Source organism: Melanotaenia boesemani, chromosome 10 (genome assembly GCF_017639745.1).
Source record: "Melanotaenia boesemani isolate fMelBoe1 chromosome 10, fMelBoe1.pri, whole genome shotgun sequence".
Taxonomy (NCBI): domain Eukaryota; kingdom Metazoa; phylum Chordata; class Actinopteri; order Atheriniformes; family Melanotaeniidae; genus Melanotaenia; species Melanotaenia boesemani.
Window position 1 is genome coordinate 7,766,686 of NC_055691.1, and position 12,464 is coordinate 7,779,149.

The following is a 12,464-nucleotide window of genomic DNA, read 5'->3' on the forward strand; positions in this document are numbered from 1 at the left end:
ACCAAACTGCCGCGCACAAAGCCATTTCCGGTTCACGTAAACGGACAAATTAAATTTTAAAATCAAATTCAGTCCTGTGGCCAGTTTTTTCATTTCATATTTTTGATCCGAGTCTAAAATTTAAATATTAAAAACCATGCAATTTTTCGTTTTTTTTTGTGTTAGATTTAAAAACGAAAAACAAAATAATCCGTAATGTTTTCATTTTTTTATTTTTGATTGACAACTGAAAATAGAAAGAACGAATGATACACAGATTAAAATAGTTTCCTAATATTTAAATTTGTTTTTTAAAATATACATTTGTTTTTGAAACGTGTCTTTTAATTTGTCGTTGTGTTTTTTAATTTGTCGTATTTTTTAATTTATCGTTGTGTTTTTTAATTTGTCGTTGTGTCTTTTAATTTGTCGTATTTTTTAATTTGTTGTTGTGTTTTTTAATTTGTCGTGTTTTGCACTTCTCAGCCACCGTACATAGGAGGGTCATATACCTTAAAATAAATATGCATACGTTCTAATTCATGTGCAGCCTCTAAATAAGTGGCTAAAATGTTTTTTTTTAAATCTATCTTTCTTGTCATTAGGTTGGAAACCACAGAGCTTTTTTTCCTTTCTTTTACATCATTTTCCACAAATATCTACATTCCTTAGCAGAAAGTCTGTCTATCCTCTTTTTATAAAGGTTTTATGTTTTACTTTATTTTAAAACCTTAAAAATGGAAATAAAAATGTGGTTCTTCAAAAATAACAAATATCCTATGGTGGCTCTTCATTAAAAATATATATTAAGTTGCCTTTTTGAAAAGTCTCATAACATTTGCGTCTCTAAAGTAGTTTTATTTAGCTGGCTGAGGGAAAAATGGCTCTTTGGATTGGAAAGGCTGCAGACCCCTGCACTAAACACATAAACAGGTTTAGCAGCAATTTTCAGATAAAATATTTTTTCATATATATTTATAAAATCAAATATTTATGACAACGAAGGATGAATTGTTCAGGATTTACTAACTAAAAGGTAAAAAGTCAGCAGGATGAATTTAAAGCTGTGAGGCTGCTTCCTTCTAAACACAGAAGGAACAATATGTGATGAATATCAGCATCAGGTGAACAGACAGAAAGCAGGATTAGAATCTCACAGCTTCTAGATGGTGAGGAGAGAGAAATATTCACAATATGCACGATAACTTCCATCCATGCACCTTCACTGCTTCATTATCCAGGTTTCTGGCCAATAATTTCTCTAAACTTTCATTTTCAGCCTCCGCTACCGGGAGTTAAGGGTTAACATCTCGTTTCCGGGTGTAGCGGCAGGTCTGTAGATGTAACCATAAACATGTGTGGTATCCACAGAAAGTCCAGAATCTCAGCTACCAGCTCAGTAAAACCATTTCTATCACCAACACACACAGTTAAGACAACAAATTATTTAAAGAGCAGCTACACAAAGTCCGAAAAATACGTAAACACAAATCCCCGTGTCCACCCCACAGCATGAACACGAATAAACTCCCAGAGATCAGCACCATCTATCCCACTCGCTGTTTGGGAAGAGCGCGTAACATCCTGCGGGACCAGCACCACCCTGCTCATCACCTTTTCCACCTGCTGCCCTCAGGGAGAAGGTACAGGGCCATAAAGGCCAGAACATCCAGACTGGCCAACAGCCTGTATCCTCAGGCTGTGAGACTACTGAACACTGCCCCCCTCCCCTTTCTGCCCCCCTCTCATGGACAATAACCACACCCACCATCAATAGCATTGAACTGGTTTTGCATTGCTGCATAATGTCACTATTCTCATGTATCTGTCTGAATGTCCCTGCTCTCAAATGCACTTTATCAACAACATGCCCTTATGCTGCTGCCAATACTGTTACTGTACTGATGTCATACTGTGCTAAATGTTTACACTAGGGTTTTTAGGGGTTACTTAGGTATTTCACTTTATAAACTATGCATGTGGATGCTCCAAACGTAATTTCGTTGTTCTTCTGTGACAATGACAATAAATACTTGAATTGAATTGAAACGGCTCCTCTACTGAAAGCTTACATCTCACAGATTCCACAGCTGGAAGTTTCATCTCACTATGACCAAGATTCACCGAACCAGAGGCAGAAGAAGACCCGATTTATGCTTCACGTTTGTAAAAGTCAGAAAGCATGTCTTACCTTTGCTGTCTTGCATAAATTAAAACCGCATTTATTAAAAAAATAATAATAAAAAAGTTTCGAGTCCAAAAATCACTATGTTCTGTCCATCTGCATGTATTTTGACAAAGAGAAAAGTCGGTTCTTTTTTTCTTCTTCCTGTTCCAGACAGAAAACATCTCTTTATTTTAATAAACCCGCTCTCTCCCGATCACGTCAGACGCACCGCTGCAGCAGGGAAGGGAGACATGGACGCCATGTTTCTGTCATCAAAGCCAGCGGCCAGCAAAAAAAAAAACGCGAGATTAAAAAAATTAACGGCGTTAATTAAGCGTTGCGTTAATTAAGCTTTGCGTTAATTAAGCGTTGCGTTAACGCGCAATTAACGCGTTAACGTGCCCAGCACTAATATATATATATATATATATATATATATGTGTGTGTGTGTGAGTGTGTGTGTGTGAAACAGTCATCATTTACAGTGAAAGTTATAGAATCTAAGGCTATGTTCTGTCATGAGTCTACACACATTGGGGCTTCCTCCCCTCCTTTTCCTTGTAAGGATGAGAGGTGGATTTGTGGATTAAGGCAGGGCAGCTGAGGAGAATCTGAGTCGTCAGTCAGCTGTATAAAGACTCCTGGATGATCCCTGGTCTTCGCTGGATCGTACTACTTCTTGTGGTAACCAGCCGTGCACACGTCTAAATCTGAGTTGTCTTATTAGCGTTCTAACCTGTCTATCGTTCTCTTCCAAGCTCCCTGTCCTGGAGATTTACCTCACCCGTGAGATCCTGTCTGCCCGCTCCTCGCCTCGCCTGCCAGCCTGCTCCTCGCCCTGACCCTTTCTGGAATCAGCAACCAATCATCATTGATTCATAATAAATCACTCACTAAAGCTTCTCGTGTGCTCTCTTCCTTGGGTCCTAGCCCTGACCGTGACACGTTCAGACTGCAGGGCATAATGCTTAATTAGGATTTTTTTTTTTTGTGAAATCCGATTTTTTTGAGTCCATTCACATTTCCAATTAAATACGACTTTTATGTGATCTCCTGTATGAACCTTATGCGCACCAAAAGTGTCCTGCATGCGTAGAAGACACAATGAAGTGACTGTGAGTGCCATGTGACGTCTTTGTGTTTGAGAAAGTAAACATGGACGGTAACAACGGAGCGTATGTTGCACTTTTAAAGTTATTGTCCAACCGCAGCCCGCACATTTTCAATGGCATCATTTTAAGGAGGCGATTACAAAGGAGGAGAGCCAGATTTTTGGCCATGGCATTTCTGGAGCAGAGCCAGTAACGTTTCTACAGAGAAACGTGTGGGTACAGAGTTGCAGCCAGGAGTGGCTATATAAACACTTCTTTTTATCAGTGTGATCAATGTGTATCAATGACTTGTAGGTTAGAATAATGTGACCTGGCTGTTCAGACTGAAGTCGCATGGCAAAAGATCACACACGTATCGGATTTAGGACTATGATAAGATCAAACACAGGTCACATAGGAGCAAAAATCATCTGATTCGGGTCACTTCAGCCTGCAGTCTGAACGTAGCCTTATAAAGCTGCCAACCTGTGATGCTATGAAATTAGATGAGTGATTTTACTGCCATCATGAACTCTTCATTTTCAAAATTTTTTCTAACTTAGCTTCCCAAAAAACTTTAAAAACTCTGGCGCCTAAAATGTTAACTGTTCTACTTTGGGAGCCTTTGTTTCCTGTGTCCAGTGCTTGAATCTGTCGTAGTGCTTTGTTTCAAAGTGTCTTCTTACGTTTTTTTCTTTCATTACAGCCACACAGTCTCCACACAAACACACAGCTTTGTCCTTCACATCCGCAAACATATTCTTTGTTTTCAAAGTTCACTTTTTATTTAGCCATTTTTGGGGGGAGAGGGGTCTGACAAAGATGAGTAGCTCTATCAGGCTTCTAGAGAATGAACAAGGTACATGCCCTGTTTTTCTTTGTAAAGTAATTTCCCTTTTGTTTTTCTGTCTGCTTTGCTTCCTGTTCCCGGTTTCCAGTCATTAATTGTCACACCTGCTTTTTGTCTCGTAATCAGCCCCTGTATATATGCTCTGGGTTTTCCTTTAGTCATTGCCAGATCATTGTCATAATCACCCAGTTTTTATCTCTGTAAGGCCATCAGTTCTTGTCATTAAAACTTTATTCCTACACCCGTGTGCCTCCTGCCTCTTAGTCCTGCGTTTGGATCCCCCAAGGTCTGATGCTTGGTGAGGGTGATAGATTTGAGAAGTGTGGTGTTGCACTGCAGAAGCGCCGGATGGGACGGTGTTGTTGTAGAACATCAGCAAGGACCAGCTTATGGCGGGACTTGTAGGTGAGGAGGAGGATTTAGTACTCGATACAGTATGAACAGGGAGCCAGTAGAGTTGTTGGGGAATGGGGGTGATTGTTCTCTGCAGCGGGTGCCTGTGAGCAGGCGGGCAAGGGAGTTCTGAATGTATTGAAATTTTTGAATAAGAGTGGAGGGAAGTCCACAAAGAAGGCTACTGCAATAATCAAGTCTGGAAGCGATGAAGGCGTGGATGAGTATTTCAGCTGTAAACTGGGAGGAACGGAGGCAGGCAATGTTACGGAGGTGAAAGAAGGATGTTTTAATTGATGTGTGTTTGATATGAGAGGATGGAGTCCATTATAATCCCAAGGTTACGTACAGAAGGGAAGGGGGTGACAATGTGATCATCAATGAGGAGAGTTAAGTTCTGTACAGAGGGGAGAAGAGATTTGGGTCCGGTAATGTGGAGCTCTGTCTTATTGCTGTTGCGTTTTAAGAAGTTATTGTCCATCCAGGTTTTTATGTCAGAGAGACAATTCTTGATGGTGAAGCAGACGACAGAGGTAATGGATTTAATGGAAATGTAAAGTTGGGTATTATCAGCATAACCGTGAAAATGGAGTTCATGATGACAAATTATACGACCAAGGGAAGCATGTAAGAAAGAGGAGGCCGAGCACCTAACCCAAGGGAACACCGTGGTTGACGGAGAACTTGAAGTTGTTGACTGTGACAAAATGATGATTGGAGAGGTAGGTGATGAACCAGATGAGTGTTGTGGCAGAGATGCCAATTGATTGCAAATAGTGGAGAGGGATGGTGTAAACAAGGGTGTCAAATGCAGCAGAAAGGTCTTTGAGGAGAAGGATGGAAATTGATCCAGCGTCAGTGGCAAGGAGGAGATCAGTGGTGATGAGAACGGAATACACACTAAAATGTTTTGAAGAGCTGAGAAGAGTGAAGATGATGCTGCAGTTGAGTTATGACAAAGCATTCCAAGATTTTTGAGAGTAATGGAAGATTTGAGATGGGTCTGTATTTGTCCAGATTGTCGGGATTGGGGCCAGGTTTTTTCAGAGGAGGTGACAAGTTTAAGTGGAGAAGGGACAGAGCCAGAAAAAAGGGAGGTATTGATGATGCTGGTGATGAGAGGGATCAGAATGGAAATACAGGTTTTCAGGATTGTGATTATATCAGCATAATTAGAATCCGTTCCTGTTTGTACTCTTTTGGCTTTAAGAAAAGTCTTTTTTTTTTTTCTATGGAAGTTGTGTGTGTATGTGTCTCTGTATATTAAATCTATATATGCATAGAATTATCAAATCTCATGATAACATGAAGGGTCCATTATGTTCTGTACGTTATTGCTATATTTGGGGAAAATTCATTGGCTCGCTTTGGTGAAGTAGAGGTAGGCTGACATCTTTTGACAATGGACAAAAGAAAAAAATAGTTAAACAAAAGCATGAAGAAAGGAACGTGTGTCAGGTGTCGTGCAGCAAGAATCAACCACTTCCAGCAGCTTGGCTGATTCCAGCAATTTGACGAGACCCAGCAAGAAAGCAGCCGCTGCCACAACCACAGGTGTGTGTCCCCTCTCCTCCTCTGCCTCTGGAGGCATCGTCTTCGGCTGGTTGAAACTCAGTCCCACTCATCTTTACAAAGTATAGTTACATTTTTACTGACAGTATTTTAGTACATTAGGCTTTTGTCTGCTGCAGATGTTCCCTTGATGACGTAAGTCGCACAAAATTAAACAGGATCAGTTTGGTTGAGCTCTAGTAGTCTTTTTCTAAAATGAATTTATATAGTACCTGTACAGGTTAGTTACTGAGCATTCCTTCACAATTTCTTTTTGACTGAAAAAAAAAAGCTAAAATTCTGTTACAGTAGAAGGTATTTCTTAAATAATAAAAATACTGCAATTTTGACACAGACAGTTTTCTTTGGGTATAAAACACAAATCTGAATTAACCATATGTAAGATAGCATATCTGGCTTATTCAAACATCTAAATGTACAGATATCATTTTGCAACCATTAAAAATTAAAATTTATTCTAATCCATTAATGCCAAGAGCATCAGGTCTGAATAAGTAGAGAACATGAAATAATCTGAGTACACCTATAAAGTCGGGGGTAACCAGAGGTTACATCTCTGTTGCATTCTGTTGAATAAAAGCTTAAACACACTCAGCTTACAAAAGAAAAAACTTCTAAATGATGCATCCTGCTTTTTAACTTTAAATCCACACTGAGCAAACCGGGTTAAGACGTTTAAAAAGAAGCTGAATGGGTTATGTTAATGAGAAACTTTAGTCACCATGAACATCAGTGTGAACCTAAAGCATCTCTCCTTCAAAACTTCCATTCCAGCATACAAGCTGAGGTGAAGAAGACACAGAGTCCAGAATGGGTGTAAAGGGGGTTCAATTCAGTGGATTTAGGATTAGGTCTCTTTTTGCAGAGGATGTGCTCCTGTTTGCTTCAACTGGCTGTGATCTTCAACTCTCACTGGAGCTGTTCACAGCCAGAAACAGCTGAAAGTCTAAGAACATAGTGTTGTAAGGGGGCGTCTCACATGCACCGTGGTAGAGCCACACCGTGGCAGCACCGTGTTGGTTTAGACTATTTCTAACTGTTTTCATGAATGCACAACCTATACTTAAAACTCTTTTGGATTGACTAATGAGATGCCAGCATGAGGCCTGAACAGAGTAAAAATGCAATTGGAGGTAGAATGAATTATAAACAACTCCTACAGACTCTATGGCACTCTGTTTTCCTGCTGATTCGTTGTTTAATTAAGAATTTCCATCCCAGCAGAATGCCCTGGGTCTGGAATGAGATCTTGCCCTAAGTGATTTGAGCTAATCTGACAATCATCATGTGAGAAGAATGGAGCAGGAGATCGACTGGAGGACTCTGCATCAGTTTGTCATGGTGGAGAAGAAGTTTAACCAAAAGGCAAAGCTTTAGGTTTGCTGATGGATCTATGTTTCTACTATAACAAAGCCTTTGGTCATTGCTGTGAGTAGTGACTGAAAGAACATGATCAAGGATATACCTCATCTGAAATTAGTTTAGTCTGCAGTGCGACTAGGGTCTCCCTCAGAGATAGAATCAGAAATAGACGTTTATCCATTTTTTTTTTATTATTATTATTTTTGGATTTTTTTTATATATTTATTTTTTTTAAATAGGCAATTTTGATTTAATCTAATTCTGCTCTTCTGATCTTTTGTCTGTTTGGACTGCTAGTGCTGACATAGTCCTTTGTTGCTTGTTCTGATGACTGATTTTTGATGAGATGTGGATTAACTAAAAATGAATTGCCCTTTTGAGATCAATAAAGTTGTTGTGAATCTTTGATATTGAAGCTCAGTCATCACAGAGTAGAATAAATAGAATGACAATTTGTAAATTTAGTCTACTAAAAATATGAATTGTAGGGTATTGCATTACTTTTCTAAAGTCAATATTTACACCTAGGTGAGACGATGCATCTATTAACTTGGACTGCACTCACTTGTCCACTATTTTCATCTGACATATTCTTTATCTGTGACATGAATAATAATAATAATAAATCATAACATAAACTTTTGCTTATAATAATGTACCAATCATTTGTTAATTTCCACCTGAGTTTAAAGGCTCATTCACTTCTCTCATTAGTTATATTGACAGTTGTTGCATTATTAAGTATATTGTCTTCTTGCATAACGTTTTCTTTGCATGGATTTGAGGATGGCCGGTGTGTAAATGTTGTTTCAGATGTGTTTTCACAATAATACTTTCTCCACAATAAACAATAAGCATGCTGTGTTTTTGTACATCAAATGTAAAATGTGTTTATGTGTCTGCTCACCTTTCTCCGACATGTTGATTTTTTGTCGCATTAAGCTAGTGAGACTATGTCAGAGATAATCATACCAATTTCTCAGGGATAGATCAAACGTTTGCACCTCCTTCGTTACCACAGATGGACATAAAAAGGTACAATGTGTAAAAATTACTGACATCTAGTGGTAAAGATGGGCATAGAAATTGCTTTAAATGCCATAAACCGGACAAAAATGGACAGTGGCCATCAGTGGCCAAAATTCTTCAGACATAAACATGTTTTTATCTGTGAGCGGATCTAGTACAGTACGTGTGTACTGTATTCTTCTATGGCCCTTTTAAGGTGTTAATTATCCCAAACGGGGCTCTAGCACCTATCAAACAAACCTGGGACTTCCATTTAAAGCTCAGAGGGCTCTCACTTCTTACACAGCTGTTTGTCCGTTCAGTAACATCATAGTAAAAATGGTGGCACAAATATGACATGTAAACCCACGGCAAGTAGATATAAATGTCTCATTCTAAGAAAATAAAAAAAGGTTATTTAAGAAAAGTGTTTAGATACTCTCAAGAGAGTCCAACTGCTTGCTCATGTTAATTCTTCCTAAGGCGATCATGCTAGACCACCATCTACAGTTAATTAGCGTAACCATTTTAATCTGACTTTGGACGTTTGCATGCTGTAATTCTGTAATACTTTGGAAATAAGTATTATACATATTTGTACATGGTAATAGGGAGGAGTAAGTGATAACTCTTCTTTTCTCCTGGACTTTTGCATTTCAGAAACTACAACAACAATACATCACATGGCCTTAGCCATTGTCTGGATTTTCCAGAGGAAAGCAATTTAAAAACATACAGTGACCCTGAAATCTCTGACAGGAGCTTTGTGGTGGCCAATATATTTTCTAACAACTCTTGTGTTTCTGTTCTCTATTCATTGGGAACAGCTTAAAGATGGAAAAAAACAAACAAAAAAACAGTGCTTGCCTTCTTGTACAAAGTGTCAAGGTAACTGCTTAGTTATAGAAATATTTTAGTCCCGATTGAAGCAATGAACTGACCAGATAGAATGGGAGAAGATACAGATAAATGTTTGTTTTTTTTCACCCAACAACACAACATAGTGTGAGTGAGTCTCAGGTGAAAGCATGTCCTGTATGTGATGCAGGAGCTGCTTCTAGTTATTTGGATGTTTGCTTTTTTTCAAGATGAATATTTCATTACTGCCGGATGCCTCAGAAAATACAAGCAGCATTTTTACAGAGTGAAGACGAGGTCCCACAGCTCCTCAAATTTACACAGTAGGTGCACAAGCATGTGTAAACACACACTTGAATAGTCCAGAACGGTAGCAGAAATATCCTGCAGACCCAAACAGAGCATCTTCTCTCAGCTCTCAGCGTGAAGGTGTTACTGTAATGTTTCAGGCTCAGCAGTCCGCTTCAAAGGTCATTTTCCTTCCCTGAGTTTCTTCTGTGTTTCCAGTGAGCGGTAAATCTGCAGCTCCACTGGCCTCAATTATAGAAAAGGTTTTTCTCAGATTTCTACTCTGAAAACTGCGGGTGGAAATTTGTGTCAAAATTTGTTATTTATTCATTTTGACCTTAAGGTGCAAATGTTTCTAACTCAGCTGCAGTCAAATATACGCTCAGAACCACACAACAAAGGCCATCGAGGAACTGCAGAACATCGTCTTTGCATTTATCTGTGAAGGTGTAAAAGAAGTTAAGATGCTCTCATTCATGCACTGTGAAGTAAATGATGTGCACTTTGTTCTGCTCAATCTTGTAATTATTTTATGACTTCACAGTTTAAAAAAAAAAAAAAAAAAAAGCCATCAGGAGATGTGTTAAAAGGAAATCCCAGAAGGGAAGGACTGTGCTCCTCGAGAGCTGTAATTTAAATACCTTTGTTTAATGTCAGTTCTTTAACACTGGAAATACAGCATACATTTTTTCAGATTCTGCTCACATTGTATGGTGCTCCTTTGCTGCTATGTCAGATTTTTAGTAACATTTTATAACCTATTCTAGCTTTATACATTTTAGATTTTATTGAATTATCTTTTCTTTCTGTTTTATTTATGCACTGATCTGGAGCCTCTGTTGCAGAATTTTGCTCTCTCTGTAAAGTGAACAAGCCTGAATAACAATCTAGTCCAGTCTAATTCTGAAAAACCTGCTTTTTAATTTTACATTCGCGTATGCAACTGACGCTGTCATGAGTGTAATTTTTCACATACTTGCTCATGTACGTGTTACTAGATGATTCCACTAGGGGGCGCATTAGTGAACTCAAACTCAGATGAATGGATAATTTGTCGGGTGTAATCAACACGTTAGTCATGTTGTCAATAACGGAGGTTAGCATTTGGTTTATTCTGAGGTCAAGGTAGAAGAAAAAGGACAGCAGCAGGTACCGTAAGGCCCCTAAACCAAACACACCACGTCTCGTCTTAAAACATTCATTTTTACTGCTTTTGACCCCATGACCTTACATCTGGTCAAACTGGTCTCTGTGCTGTCATCATTGCCTCATATACTGCATTTAGTAAATGCATCGCATCAGTTTTCTAAGATATACACAATGTTTCAAACAAATGCGATACACAAAAGGCTATTTTAAACATGCATAATTAAAAGCCAGAATGTCATCAGCTTGAGCCAGAAGTATGTTAGTGTAGAGTCTTAGTAACCCAGCTCATGGTAATCCTGACATTTTGAATCAAAAGAAACTGGTTTTCTTTTTGTTTCTTAAAAACATTTTGTCTCTCATCCTTCTTCTGGATTCTTCCGGAGCTGGTCACTGCTAGCTTGCTTGGCTAAGATCATGTTACCAGCAGCTTGCACCTGTTTTACTGTGGAGCAGCTTTGATGCTTTTTTTAACGTTTTTTGTTTAATGAGTCTTCCTCTAAGTCACACATATTTATTGCTTATATTCATATTTTTTAAAGACTTTTAATATATGCATCTCATGAATCAGCATTTGTGCATCCACTTCTTGTGGATTGTGTTGTTCAGTGACATTTCTCTAATTCAAGCACTCAGTCAGGCAACACTTTAAAAACACTTTTAAATGAAAATTAGAAAATATTTATTTTGGGTTAGATTAGTTTTACTGTAAACAAAACTAATTCTAATTTTCCAAATATAAGATGCAGCCTAATGTTTTAAGTGGATTCTGGTGTTTTTATTGTGATACTATTTTGCTTATGTGAAGGCTTGATTGGCATGTTATTTATCCATGTGGTTTTCATCTCAGACCTGCAAAAATCTCTTTCTCTAACTGGTCTGTAAAATGTGTTATGATCTTTTTCTTTTGGACTATGAAGTCAGACTGTTGTGAAATAATTTAAACAAGACAGTGAATATTCACTCTTCTAAATTGCAACAGTAAAAATATGAAAAAATCCTTTATGTATGTATAAAAAAACATATAAATAAAGAAAGAAAATTGAGAGAAACTGCTCTGAAAAGAGTAAACTGGCAAAGGGAAGGCTGGAGCAAATTCCAGCTTCTGGATGAAAATCCCCAAAAAATGTTGAATCTTTAATTCCCGGCACATGGTCATACATATGAAAACAGGAACAACTGAAGAAGTAAAGGGAAGGCGCGAGCCAAATTCCAAGTAGAGTTCAAAAATTAAAAACATGGAATAAAGCCTGAAAATCTAAGAGCATATATAGAAAAGAAGAGGAGAGTGGCTGGTCTGACTGCAACAAAAACATCAATCTGACACAGAACACAAGGGAAGCAGGGCAGTACGTATCAGCTAAATGTTTGGGCACCCTCAGTCATTTGAAATAATTTGGTTAATCAGGTGATGCATGAGAGAAAAACTCAAAGAGAAATCTAGAATGTTGACATTTGTCTGGGGATGTGACTTAAAGGTCTCAATGTAAAATATCTGTTTGTATTTTAATGGTGTGAACAAAACACACGTTAATCTGTAATAAATGAAGAGTCAGCAGTTCAATGGCTGTGAAAGCTTTTGGCACAGAGAAAAGCAAACCTCACCAACAAGCTCCAGGCTGCTGATTGTGTAAACTGAGAAGCAAACTAATTACCTTAATAAGTCAAAACCTGCCATCATTTTGTGTTATATTTATAGATTTGATGCATATCTTGGAGTTAAATTAAAACTATTTAATTACACAAAGCT